The sequence below is a fragment of the Corvus hawaiiensis genome, chromosome 5 (genome assembly GCF_020740725.1).
Source record: "Corvus hawaiiensis isolate bCorHaw1 chromosome 5, bCorHaw1.pri.cur, whole genome shotgun sequence".
Lineage (NCBI taxonomy): Eukaryota > Metazoa > Chordata > Aves > Passeriformes > Corvidae > Corvus > Corvus hawaiiensis.
The window spans coordinates 53,596,611-53,610,539 of record NC_063217.1 but is presented as its reverse complement, the minus strand read 5'-3'; the positions used below and the strand labels follow the sequence as shown (position 1 = coordinate 53,610,539).

General features: G+C 37.2%; 1 protein-coding gene across 2 annotated transcripts in view; it reads left to right on the top strand.

Annotated features, from left to right (window-relative positions):
* BMPR1B (bone morphogenetic protein receptor type 1B) overlaps positions 1-13,929 on the top strand; it is a 234,450-nt gene that overhangs the window by 45,464 nt on the left and 175,057 nt on the right. For both annotated transcript variants that reach the window (XM_048303633.1, XM_048303638.1), the window contains exon 2: positions 1,890-1,960. The gene's annotated coding sequence lies outside the window, so the exon portion shown is untranslated. The remainder of the gene's footprint in view (positions 1-1,889; positions 1,961-13,929) is intronic.

The window sequence follows — 13,929 nt, the reverse complement described above, 5'->3', positions numbered from 1 at the left end:
TGTTACACCAAACTTTTTCTACCTGTAACTTTGTATAAACACCAGACAAACCTCTAGGATGCATAAGCACAATTTAAGGGAGTATTTCAGAACAGATGACCTTATGTGCACAAATTAATGCATGTGAAAAAGCAGAATCCCTCATATTTGTGCCCTTTTAAAAACATTCATAAATGAAAAAGGAAGCTTTCAAAGTCTCTCCAGTGAATCTTAGGGAGTAAAGGCAGTAATTTTTCTGAGTTCTTATGTGTGTTGTATATTACAGATGCATGAAAGCTTCCAAGATGTCAAAGTTAGAGGTATTTTTGGGGTCACAGACTCACCATTAGCAGCTGGTCTCTGTTAATTAGAAGCAAAACCAAAAGATCACAACTCACTTGAGCAGGCTTTTTTGTACAAGACTCTTCACAGAATACAAACAAAAGTAATGGAGATTTTCTTTTATTCAGTAAAAAGGGAAGTGTTAATGTATACTGTGAATTAACGATGTTATTACGAGCTAGTTGCATATTTAAAATGTAGCATCTGATTAGTGCCTCTTAATTACCTGGGTATTTTCTTTAATAACAAACATTAATTTTTCTTTTCAAACATCAGGTTATTGAAATTCCAGAATGACAAACCTGCTGTAGGAACAGGGACAGCTACTTGAATTGGCCCATTATCAGCAAGTCAGTTGTATTTATGCCCTTGTAAAATTTCTAGGTGTTCTTGCACTGTGAAGGAAATGATAAGTATTTGGCCACTGTTTGGGAGAGGAACAAGTTTGAACCATTCTGTAACTCTTGAATTGGTGTTGATATATGTAAAACTACTTCAGATAAGATAAGCAGTGACATTTATGGTTGGACTCGATGATCTTAAAGGTCTTTTACCAACCTAAATGATTCTATGATTGTAAAGATTTTGGGAAGCTGTCTAAATGAATAATTTCTGCTTCACATTCTAGTGTAATAATGGAGTAGTTAATTAAAGAGCAAATACAATAAGGTTCTGGTCCTCCTTTTCTCCTTCCTCCTCTGCTCTTGTGCCTTTCGTTCAACACATGAAATTTCTTTTCCTTGCAACACAAGCTTTAATATGCTCATTCTTCAGCAGCCTTTATCATCGTCCTTCTGCAGCTGTTGTTCTATCTTCTTTTGCTTCTAGCCTCTGTGATTAATTTTCCAGCCTTGTCTTCAGTCCTCTGCGGCTGACTGAAGCTGTGCTTGCTTAGGACTTCTAATGCTTTTATGGTTATACTGATATATAAACATATATATCTATTTATATTTATTTATATATATATATATATATATATATATATATAAATGAATCTCAATTTCTCTGCTGCTTATGAGACTGTTGCTCTTACCCTAAGACTTCTAACTTCTGTTGCTGTAAAAAATCCCATCCTCCTTCCATGGAAGGGCTTGAGTTTGTGCATTTGTTACAACAAAGAGGAGTGATGATCCTCATTTTAGAGGATATGTAAATTCTTAGGGGATCCAGAAGTATTTTTAGTCATGTGTATCATGTAATCTCATTCTTCTGGGACCTCTGTTAAGATGAAAAGAAAACTGTGGTCAAAGATTGTGTCATGGGTTGCAATATTGCTATTTTATCTTGGAAGTGGACCTTATACACAGAAGTGTAATTTTCCTCATAAACCAGTGTTGTTGAATATTTTGCTATCAGTGGGCTGCAGTTCATAAGAGCGTTTGCATGTTACTTCTTGAAATAAGGTAGTTAATATATAACTAATGTGCCATCAGTGGGTGTTTTTCCAGATAGCATTATATTTTTGCCTGAGTATCATACAAGAATTGGAAGGTCTGTATTATTTTGTAATGATTTAAACCTTCTTTCAGAATATCACTAATCAGTAAAAAAATGTTCTTTGCCTGCAGGGTGGAGTTCATTTCTTTTGTTCCTGAGAGCTGAATAGGAGAAAGGGACATTTCAACTTCTTTTGATAAAGGTAAGATAGCATCTGTTGATAAGGATAAGACACTGTTCATTATTATGAGCTCATAGAAAGTTTGTCAATGGAGGGTTTGTTTATTTTGGGCTATTTTTCTCCACTTCTGTGCTTTGTAGTAAGTGCAATATGTGATAATGTAACTTGTATTGGGAATGGAATGTGTTAACTCTACTGCAGGTATCAGTAAAGGGTCTGAAGATAAGCAGGTACCTGTAGATCAGCATGACAAAGTGGATAGCAATTTGTTCTGCTGCTGGTACTTGTGATATTTTCCATGTGCCATTGAAGTGGCCTGCCTAAGTTCATTCCATCATGCTTCCACAAACTAAGCAAGGGCTCTTAAAACCAGTAGAGTTTTCTCCATGTTGCTTGTCAAAGAAATGTATAGGCTTGCCTGCTGCTACCTTCACTGCTCTGTGTTGTCACATGAGAGTGCAGAGGTTGATGTGAAGAGAGAAGGACCTTGAGATCTATTTTAATTGAGATAACACCTTCAAATTAAGCAGCAAATACCTATCCTAACAGTGCTTGTCAGAAATAGGAGACAGAGAAGGGGATAAAACTCTGGAAGTCTTCTGAGAGACATGCCATCCTCAATGACTCTTCCTTCATGTTGTGCTAAAAGGTCTAACTTTTTATAGATTTGTGTGTTGAATTAAAGCTTGCAAGAAACATTTAGACGGCTTAGTGTTGAACTCTTAAATTCCAGTTTTTGATGCAGAAATCTACACAGCACTGTCTTTCCTCATTTCCATTTGGCAAATTTTGAAAAGTGGGGTTAGGTTTGATGTGACAGCTGCTAATTGTGGGGTTGGTCTGGTTTAACAGTGACCACACGTGCAGCAGATTGACCATCCATGTGCCCTTCATGCAATGCAGGTAGGGAGCATAAGCGTGGTTCAGTTTCTGTTCAGAGGGGCTGGAATTAATACACAGTCATTTCTAATTTGTCCTGTGACAGAGGCTGCAGTCTCCCAATGAAGGTGGTAACGTGTCTTAACCAAGCCAGTCACTGCCTATTCTGCGTCTGCATCTGCAGATCCATTTTTGACTTGTTCAGCATTGCATTTGACAGGATGGTATAATGAAGGCTCCAGTTGTATGTTGATGTTTAGACTATCAAGAACAGCACAGCATAAGTCTACTTCTTGAAAGCTGAATAGTTTGGAAAAGAGGAAAAGACAACTCTAACAAAGCTGAAGAGAAATCAGAAGATTGACCAAAAATCAGTTTTGTGCGTGTGTGCTGATGTAGCTGATTTTGAGGTTTTCTCTGTAAGCATTACACAACTTTCTTGATCAGTAGTTCAAAGCAGCACTATCACGCCACTATGTATGGATGCAGTTTTTATGAATTTACAAGTGCTTACTGTACTATATATAATCTACTACTGTAGGGGATGAGAAAGCTTTAATCACCTTCATATCCTTATGATTGTATGGATATACAGACTTTAGGAGTTACGTTGCCTTCTTGCTTAGCAAAACACAACTAAAATATTTTTGGTATAAAAATGTTCTTTCAAAGTTTTTGGTTTCGGAATTCAGGCTTTAGCTTTAATCTCTTATCCAATGATAAAAAAAAATGCCTTTGAGTTCTGTAAAATCCTTCTAATGTACCCTGGTGCTCCTGTCCTCCCTCCCTCTTGCAACTTGTGAATCCATTGCCCATCATTTCAATCACATTTTGTGATTTTTAAATATACTTAGCATGTATAATCTCAAAGGTTAAACTGTTGTTGGAAGAATTCTCAATCCATCATGAAAGGAGAAAGAAATTGTCCTGCTGAAGTGATACATTTAGCGAAGGACTTGTGGACTCCTAGTGAAGGAATGTGTTATGTTGCTAAAGATGCAGGGTGAAAAATTGCTATGCTAACATACATGAAAATGTATTAATAATAATTTACTGATAAATTAATATGGCCTGAGCTTAATCTCATTCTGGCAAAACCCATGTTGAAGGAAATGAGAATTTACTGTGTTAGGATCTAATTGAGTATAGTTTCTTTTTTCCTTTCTTTTTTTTTACCCACCCTTCTTTCCTGCACTGGAGAACTCATGTAAAGTAATAAATAAATTTTAAAAATAAAATAAACTTAAATATTTAAGAGTACCTACAGTGTTAACTTGCTGGTTACAGTCAAATACTTTTCTTCCCATCCTTGTGAGAATCGGTTGGCTGTAAAAAGCACAGTTCTCTGGTGAAACAGTGTACTCTTGTATTTTCTGAACCTTGAGCAGAAGTTATTCCTTCTTAGAGGTTGCTCCATGCTTCTTGTTCTTCCCATGGTTGCACAAACAAAACAGCAGCACATTGCCTGCTTTTTTGTTACTTTGTGGGAGTGGAAGAGCTCAGAGTTCACACTTAAATTTACCAGTATCCAGCAGGATTTAAGGATTGCATTTAATGACACAAATTCCCAAACATAATCGGCGGCAGATTCAGTTTCTGCCTGTGTGAATTGGTGATCGTGGGTAACTATGGGAGGAACTTGAGCTATACAGGCAGGCTCAGCTAACAGTGCCACTGAAAGTTAGTTGTAGTTGTAAAGCTCTCATTCTTCCCCATATCATAATAACTACTTCAGCTTAAATACTTCTGCAGTGGCTGCAGGCTTCATGAAGAAAAATGTTAGCTGTTCCCTGCCCCTACCTGCAGTCTGCTCCAAAAGCGATGCCCTTAAGTATTAATTTTGCTTTATTTTTAACATGATATGCATCTGTATTATACACAGAAAGTTTAGGTCTGTAAATTGGGTGTGAGTGTAGGATGAATATTTAGAAAACGTGCTTAAAAACATGCCAGTGGGCTGCCAGCTCAGGCTGGGAAAACTCAGGTCTTTGGGAGTGGAAGGCCAGACACTTCCCTTCAACTTTTCCTACATCTTCTCTCCCAGTTATGATGAGCAGTGTAATTTTTTTTTTTCACCACAACATAGTTCAAGTTCAAGCCAACAGTCCTCCCTGTGTGTTTCTTAATTCTTTCTTCCTTGACCCTTAAATCAAGAACCCCTTGGGGCAGCAGCACTCTTCATACTTGTCTGGTTTATGATCAAGCACGTGTGTGTTCTGGTAAGTCTTCTCCCTGAACAGAGAGCTGCATCAGAAAGCAAATGCTGTCCCCAGAAATAATATTTGCCTCAAAGGAGCTTGACCTGCTTTGTGATGTTTTTGGAAACAAAAAGCAGGAATAAGCGTTACATTGTAAACGAAGCGAGGAAAATAGGGTTGCTGTTTTCCTAAAATAAGAACAGAGCTTTAATCCTGCTGAAATGTTTGGTTTTCTGGAGAAGGTTAACTTTCCAGGAAGTTGGATGTTGTCTTGACTTGTTTATTTTGGATATTTCCACTAATTGATTGTAATCTAATTATCCACATACAAAGCCAGGCCTCTGAAGCAGCCAGTAACTACAGCTGGAAAGATTTATTGTTACTCTTCCATCGAAGGAGAATTGAGTGGTATTTATGTTTTCAGTAGTGTATAAATCTGGAAGCGGAGTCAGAGCCAGTGAAGTGTGTGATATTTTGTGTCTGGGAACTATCTTTCAGTAACTGTTCTCGTGACTCAGTTTATAGGTGCATGTTACAATTTTGAACAAATATCAACAGGGCAAGGCTGATTTGTGTAGAAAATTTTGCAAGGCGACATTTTGTTACCTTTCCTGTTTCATATTCTAACAAAATGGTCTGTTCTAGATTACTGGTAAGCTGTTTTCAGCTTGGGAAGGTGACTACTCTAAAACATTAATACTCAGGAATGTACCTCTTTCTCCTCACATAGTGGCTTATTTTCTTTTGTATCTAAAAGGTGATCAGTACAGAGGAGGGAGGTTGGGGGAGGAGTGGATGTTGCTGAATGGAGTGGAATGAGTTACTCATTCTTCAGAATAGCCAGAAGGTAAACTTGAGTGCACTTGAAAAACCACGCTGGTAAAATACCCCATGTGTAGTTCAGGCTGTTAAATACAATGTTTGCTATTGACTTTTTTATTGGGTTAGGGAAAGAATCAACCCCTGAGAATGCACTGGGAAAAATGTGCTGTGGAAGATGTTGAGAAGTGGCAGTGTAGGCTGTAGTGCTTTTCACCCTGCACAGCCACCTAAATGTGTGTGGTATGTCTGCTCTACATATAGAATATACACAAATATGGATATGTTCAATAGACACATATATAAATATTTGCTAAATAAATACACATGTGTTCATATATAGGCATATATATGTATATGCACACCCATGTATATGGAGTCATGTATATATGTAAATACATGCGTGTATAATAAGGACGAGTACAGGTATTCTCAAACTGGGGATGTAGCAAGTATCATGGAAGGCAGGAAAATGTGCAGGAAGCTTTTTTTTTTTAGTAGGGGAGGAAAAGGGAGTTGAAGGGATTGATGGTATGATTTACTACCATCACAGGACTGAAGTTTGGGTCAGACTGGGAGTGGGATTCTGTTGAGATATATATTTATATTGCAGAGTGAGAAGAGGTAGAAAAAAAACTATTAAAAAGTCTCTAATATAGAGGAAGGAGAATTCACAGTGCTTAAGAAATGTGGAACACGTCTGAGACCACAGACTACTCATGGAAAGCTTGCTGGTTAAAGTATTAGCTATATGACGTGATTAAAAAAAGACTTGTTCAGGTATTTATGAAAAGATGAATATAAGGTAAAACAGGTTGTGGTGGCAAGGCCACGGTAATGTAACCTTTGCAGCCTTGAGGAATGAAAAGCAGGATGTAAACACAGAAACTAAACCCACCTTATCTTGGTACAGAAAGTACGATTTGCATCTCCCCTGGTCTTGGATAAGCAGGCAAACTGTGGGATGCCTAACAGAAGTTGTTCTAGCCACTGATAGTGAAAATAAATCTATGGCATTAAATGAAATGAATAATTTTCATCACAAATGTACATCTTGTGGATTCATGGAGCTGTAAATCTGCTGTTGAAAAGGTGTTGTGTGGCAAGTCCAGAGTAAAAGAGGAGGAAGCTGAATAAGATTTTATTTTGCCAAAATTGCCAGTTGCTGACTGAGACTATTTCAAGTGAATCCTGGCATATTAGTATGAAAATACTGACTGCATCAACCAGTGTTTTCTACTAGAATAGCAGAAAACACTTTGGAAATAAGTTGGTTGTTGTAGTTCCCTGGAAATTATTATCTGCTGTTGTGACTACCTAATGCACAAAAGTGTAATGTGTTGTTGCCAGGGTAGTACAACAGAAGCATTGTGATAATGTGATAATTTCTCTTCCTGGAAAAACATAATTTAGATCACTGAAATCAGTGGGACTGAGGGACACAGCTAAAATCTATCACGTGTTACTCCCCTGAATAGTGTTAATTGGACCTTAAATACATTCCTAGGGAATGTGGTTGGAACTGTAGCGCATCTGTCCATCATATTTGGGACACTGAGATATTCAGCAACCAAAGTTCTGTTATCTGTTGTGGATGAACAACATATTGCAAATTACTGAAACTGTGCGTGGAGATAGTACTTTCTGAAAATCACAGCTCTGTGCCTGGAATTGAATTACTTGTGTTATATATTGCACAGCCTATTGGCACGCTGAATTAATGTCTCTGGGGACCTACAAAAGGAATACTTATTTGGAGAATTAGAAGTCAAAACTAAAGGACTAAGCCTGCTGTAGAGATCAGACTGCTGCACTGAGAAAATCAAAGTCCATGTGTGTGATTTAAACCGTGTTTGACATGCCAGGCTTTGGTTTCACCAGGAGACTCACTATGCTATTTGGCTGTGTTTTTAAAACCCGCAAGTGTAAATTAGAACGAGCTAATTTTATAATTATTCCCAACAGACACACAAGTAATTTAGTCTCAAACATGTTTATTTTATAAAGACACAATCATTCAAAAAAGAAGTGCTGAGAAACCACAAGTGGTTTGAGCAATAGAAGCTTAGAGCTTTGGCAAACACGCACATGTTTAAAATGTGGTAGCATTTGTTTAAAAGCCATTGAGTGTTCAGTCTCTTTCTTTGCAGCTTTATGACTGTTCTTAAAGAGTAGTACCAAAGAACTGGGGGGTGGAAGAGTTGTTTTGTTTATGGTGGTACTAGTCATTAATTTAATTTAAATTCCAGGAAAAACCTCCCTTGTTCAGCCTTGAGGAATGCAGAACAAAATCATGCTTGTTTCATATACTGCTAGAGGAGGGACTGATCCTGAGACTGAATAGAAAAGGGGATTTTAAAAAAAAAAAATTTTAATCCTAAAACTCGATGGATTGTTCGTTCTGAAGAGACAGGGATACCCCTTCAGTAGCTTAAAGAAGCGACTGCTCGCAGGGTATAAATATGCCATGGGGAAAGGGCACCATATACAAATATGTTAAAGTCCAGATTGTAATGTTAGCCTGTATAAAAGTCCTTTAAAAAGTGGCTAGAAATAGTGAAGTTCTCAGCAGTTAATGAGCAAGCTCACTTATGTCACGACTCTCACCAGGTCTCTGATATTTTTTTTTGGTGCAACCCAGGAGGAAAATAATACTTCACGATGAGAGAAGTGTCCCACAGTCTTTGGGCCTTATACAATGCATGATATGATGTTACAATTTTTTTAAAATAGTATGAATAATATCAATACTTTATTTAGGGATGGCAAACTGCTCTCAGACACACTGGACTTCCTGAGAGCAGTAGGCTTTATTGCACTAAGCTCACAAAGACTAGTTAGTCTTTTGGCTTCTTTTACTAGAAAGATTAAACAAACAACTTTAGAATGACTGCAATGTGCTGTCAAAGGTGAGTTGTAGCCTGCTTTGCTTCTTTAAGGTGTTGCTTAAATAAATCTGTATTTGCCACTTTCTAAGCAGTAATTTGTGTTCTGATTTTGACACAAGTATCAACTTTACAGGGGGGAAAGGGAGACATTTTATACAGTACAGATTTAAAGCTTTTACTAAACTTATGGTAAGATTTTTAAATAGAGACTTTTTACGTTTCCCGTCCTAAATTGTTAGGATCACAAAACTAATCCTTCATCAGGCAATGTATCATGTTTTGGGTTCAGATTGTCTTGCTTCTGCAAGAATTTGCTTAGCTGCATCTGAAGCATAATGCTGCTGGAGTTAATGTATAAGTTTCTACTTTTGGATTTTCAAAAAGTGTTCAAAATTTAGGCACCGATTTTTCAATAAAGGTAATCGGACTTAGGACTATAACTTCTTCTAAGCTTTTAAAATTTCAAGCCCTGTGCAAAGTAGGATGGTATGGTTGGGAAGTCAAAGTGATGCGAATTACAAAAAAAACTGCAGTAAATGGTTCTTTTAGATGCCAGACCTTTCTGGCAATTTCCATAAAATTTCAATTATTAAGTAGATGTGAGTATTTTGTTAATGAATAAGAAGCTAGAATATTTATTTTAGTCTTTCAGTCTGGAGAAGTCACAGAGATTCAAGGAGCTTTTAGGCTTTATGGAATATCTTAAAATGCAGTTAGAATTTTTCATTGAATTCTAGATAACTTTTTTTAACAGCATATGGTTGTTGATTTCGTTAAATATACCAGACTCATAGCTTCAGTGAAAAATTAGATTTTTAACTTGAGTGAAGGAATATTGCCCTGGTGAGAAGGGATGTTAGTGGCTTGAGGAAAGGAATTGTTATGAGTATTTATGTCAGTTTTCTGCATGAACTCACTTGGCATATCTTCTGCAGTGTTTCAATACTGGTCATCAACTTTCCAGCACAGTCTAAAACTGTAAGTCCAAGCCTTTCTCTGTGGCCAGGGGACAAGGCATTGCTCTCGCTGCTTTCTGCTCTAATAGGTATGCCTTCATATTTACATTTCCCATCAGAAAATGTGTGTTTTCAATTGTTGAGTGCAGGTTTGAAGATTTGCCTCCAAAGCTGGGAAACTCTGTGCAGCAAGGGGTTACATGTGGTGCGTCCTCATCTACATCCAGCCAGCAGAAAAGGCACTGACTGATGGCACTGGGTGGTTGAGCACCACTGGTTGCATTCTCCCTTAGTATGTTACTGTATGGTTTTTCTGTTAGTTTACATAGTTGTGTGCTAGAAATGTGTTTTTGTAGTTTTAGTCATTAAAAAGTTCTGTCTTTCAGTTTTTGCAGCAATATGCATGACACACTGCTCTTCTGCAAAGTTTTTAATGTAAATGCACTATTTTGACACTTCCATCTAACAAACATTTTCTTTTTATACCCAGACATCAAAATCCTCAAATGCCTTCATCTTCAAACTGATATTTGATTTTAAATAGTTACTGAAGTTGAGTACTTCTATGTTTGCCTTCTCCGATTTTTAGTGCTGAAATATTTTATTTGCATATTCAATTTTCTGTACATTATTTGCAGCGTGTTTTCCTATTTAATTTTGATTTCCTTTTTTTATGCCTCTAAGTCGTGTTGCAATTTTTGAGGTTGGATGTTGGGCATCTCTTTTGGGAATATCGGTTTAGAGAATGGGAATGAATGTTCAATATGGTCTTTGTATCCCTTTGTTATGAAAAGCAGATGTAATGGGTGATTCCTACTTTTTTACTTTAATGGCTTTCAGCTGCATTTAGCTGGTTACATTTGTTATAAATATCATTCACCAGAAGAAAAAAGCTAAGCAATTAATATTGCAAAACTGCAACAACAGAAAGTGTCACTTATTTTCTCAAAGTTGAAAGAAACCGATTTCAGCCTCAAGGTTTCTGCAGCAATGTTATTTTTTATTTTGAAGTATACACATCTAAAACACCAACAAACACGTGAAACCTTTGAATACTGTTATTCCACATACACCTCTGGCATTTATATGCATGTGAAGAATTGCACTGAACGCTAGTGCTACAAAAGAAAAGAAAGGACCTTAGCGATGTGGCACTATGTGGAAAGAGCCTCGGGGCAGTAAGCAGACATTCCTTTTTTTTGTTTCGTACAGATGTGAATTGTAGGAATTCCACTTGCCTTTTTTGCATGCCTTTTTTGCATCCTTTTGTGCTTTTAAAACATTTTCACAGATCTAAATATTGTCAGTGAGGCTTTGCATATAAAGGGAACCCCTTTTATGAGGGTCACAGTACTGACTTGCAAAAAAGAAATTTTTTGATGCTTGAAAGCAAAATAAGTAAATAAAAACACCAGGTGGACCTGGTGTTTTTATGTCCTGGTGGACATTTTCTAGCTCTGGGCATATAAATATATATATATGCACACACACTGTGGGAGTTTTTGAAAGAATGCAAAGAAAAAGAGATGGCAGATATGGAGATTTAAGAAAATTTTTGTATAACTCTGTGGATTGTGAAATTACATTTTAGTTTTAAATGCTTATATTCTGCAGATAAAGTTTAAAAAAATCCTCTGACATCCAGAAAGTTTAATTTAGAGATGCTTTTTTTCCTAGTTCCATTTAATTATGTTTATAGGTATCAAATTAATATAAAGTTCAGCAGTGAAAACCAAATTAACAGTAAAGTCCTTCCATCTGAATGTACACTCGAAGAACTTTATACCCAGTTTTCCTCCATTAGCGTACGTGTAGTTAAAAGCTACAGTTAAAATGTCATCTGAGATAGGTGAGCAATGAATTTGTTTCAGACTGATCTGAGTCCAGCAGATTAAAAAAAGAAAGAGAAAAAAGGATCTTACAATACTTCAAACATGATGCCTGCTCCTTGTTGGCTTCCAAAATTACCCTTGAAGACCTCATTTAAAATGATGGAGATTTACAGCATTTATGTGCATAGTCAGCGAAGGGAGATGAAAATGTAACTGCAAGCAGTCATCAAAAACTCAGTCTTTCAGTTAGTTTCAGTTAAGAAAAAACAGTTTATTGTTAAGTGACATGGTAAAGTTGGCAGGATTTTGTCAAGTCTAAGTTAGAGCTGAATCAGCTGCAGGTAGGAGATAAAAGGCCCAATCCATACCCCACTGAAGTGAATTGAAAGCTTCCCAACAGATCTAAGACTTCAAAATTTGCCAAAAGATTTTGATTGTGTGTGATAAGGTTTTATTTTTTAAAATTTCAATAGCTAGAAACATTTCAGTAGTTAGAAACATTATTCATTTACATATGTTTAAATAAAAAAAAATATGTCGTGGAAGTCACTGTGTTGATCCCAGATATTGGTGCCTGAGTCCTGGGAGTTTTGGAGAGTCCTGCTTGTGAGGCTGTGCTCATCAATACTTGTCACTACATCTGCGCCCTGCAGCCCAGCCAAGCCCTGTGGATTTGAACCAGATCAGATGTGAGAACTTGCTCATGTATTTGTCAGCCTGGCAGAGCACACAATGATGTATTTATAGCTGCCTTGTACCAGCTGCAGGAAGAAGGATGATACCTGATCTGGCATAAAATCTACCAAGATAAATTTACTTTAAAAAAAAATTTAAAAATTTATTTATGTCAGCAGAATGATTTGATACCTGTTCAGCGTTTGCTTTTCTTCTTTTGTCATGAGCTTTCACTGCTTTTTTAGGTACTGAGCATCCAGAAGCTGCAGTTACCATCTCATTGAACCACATACTACAATTATTACTACTGCATATTAATCATTTAATAATATTAAATATTTGATCTGTACTGAAGTAAATTGGCTGTTTTCTGAAAGCTAGTAGTTGCCAGGGTATAATTTCTGGAGATATTTTTTTCCCCTCTTACTGAGGGAGAATTTTCTATGACAGGATGTTTTCTCCTCTCCCTTCCCCCAATCTGCCCTCCCAACAAAACTCGTGGTTTTCCTTGCTGTGATGTAAACATTTTTCATAAGGAGGATTCACACTATTGAGATAGAATTATGTAATAGGAATTTATTCAGGCATGATATTTCTCCATTTTATTAGCATAACTGATAAAAACGGATGGTTTTATCAGCCATGGTGAGCCTGACTTGGGAATATGAGCAAAGTGAATGACAGAAATGCCATAAGACTTGCTACTGGACAGGGAATCATGGCCTTACTAGAGTAAATGCTTGTGGAACTGCACCATCAGAGCAGATGATGATGCACTAGTATTTCACATGGGGAAAATCTTATCAACAAAGGTTAAAAGTTGTCTCCTTGTAGGTATTTGTTAATATTTGCAAAGTTTGACCAACACGTGGGCTTTTGGTAGACATGAAGCTGTTAAAAGTTGGTTAAAGAGGAATGCAGGATAATAGAAACGTACAGTTCAGTTCCAAGAAATGGGATGATCACCTGGGAAATACGTTGAGAAAGGTAATTTGGGGGGGCGGGGGGGAAGAAAATTGTGAAAGGAGATTGTTTCAATTGCAATGCATGCGCACACATGCGGGTCTTCCACGTATAATCCCATTACAGTCTGGGATAAAGTGAATAGAAAAGCCTATGCAGATTTCTGTAAGTGATCCCTGCAACACGAGATGTGGGATGTGAAGAGCTCTGGTGAATGCCAGTTGGGTTTTTCTGGGTTAAAGAAGAAATGACATTTTCACTTCTCGATTTTATAACACACTATCTACTTTGTTTATGTCAATAAATACAGTGAAAATAATCTGTCAGGAGCTAACATTTGCATGCAGCTGCAGAAGTGTCAGGAATTTCAGGATACCATCTTGTTTCACCTCTCAGCTTGCAGCTCTGACTCAGGTAACACATCACTTACATGTACAAATTTGGCAGCACCCAACAGCCACTGGTGACAATTTTCATCAAAGAAATACAGTGCAGATTTAAAACAATTTATAGAGCATATTTGTGTTGTGGGGGCATTTCAGTCATGTAGTAATTGCCTAAGAAGGGTTTTGCACAACTGCTTTCTTACAGTTTTACTGACTGCTGTCCATAAGCAGGAGTTGGGTTACTGGAGAGGTGCTTGCAGGGTCTGTTGACAGTATGGCCACAAGTAGGCAATAGCAGTGCTCAGGCAGGAGAATTGGATGAATAAGATAAACCCCTTATAAACTAACAAGTATATCCCTTGGCTGTATGAAAGAAGATGACGGCGTTAAGGTC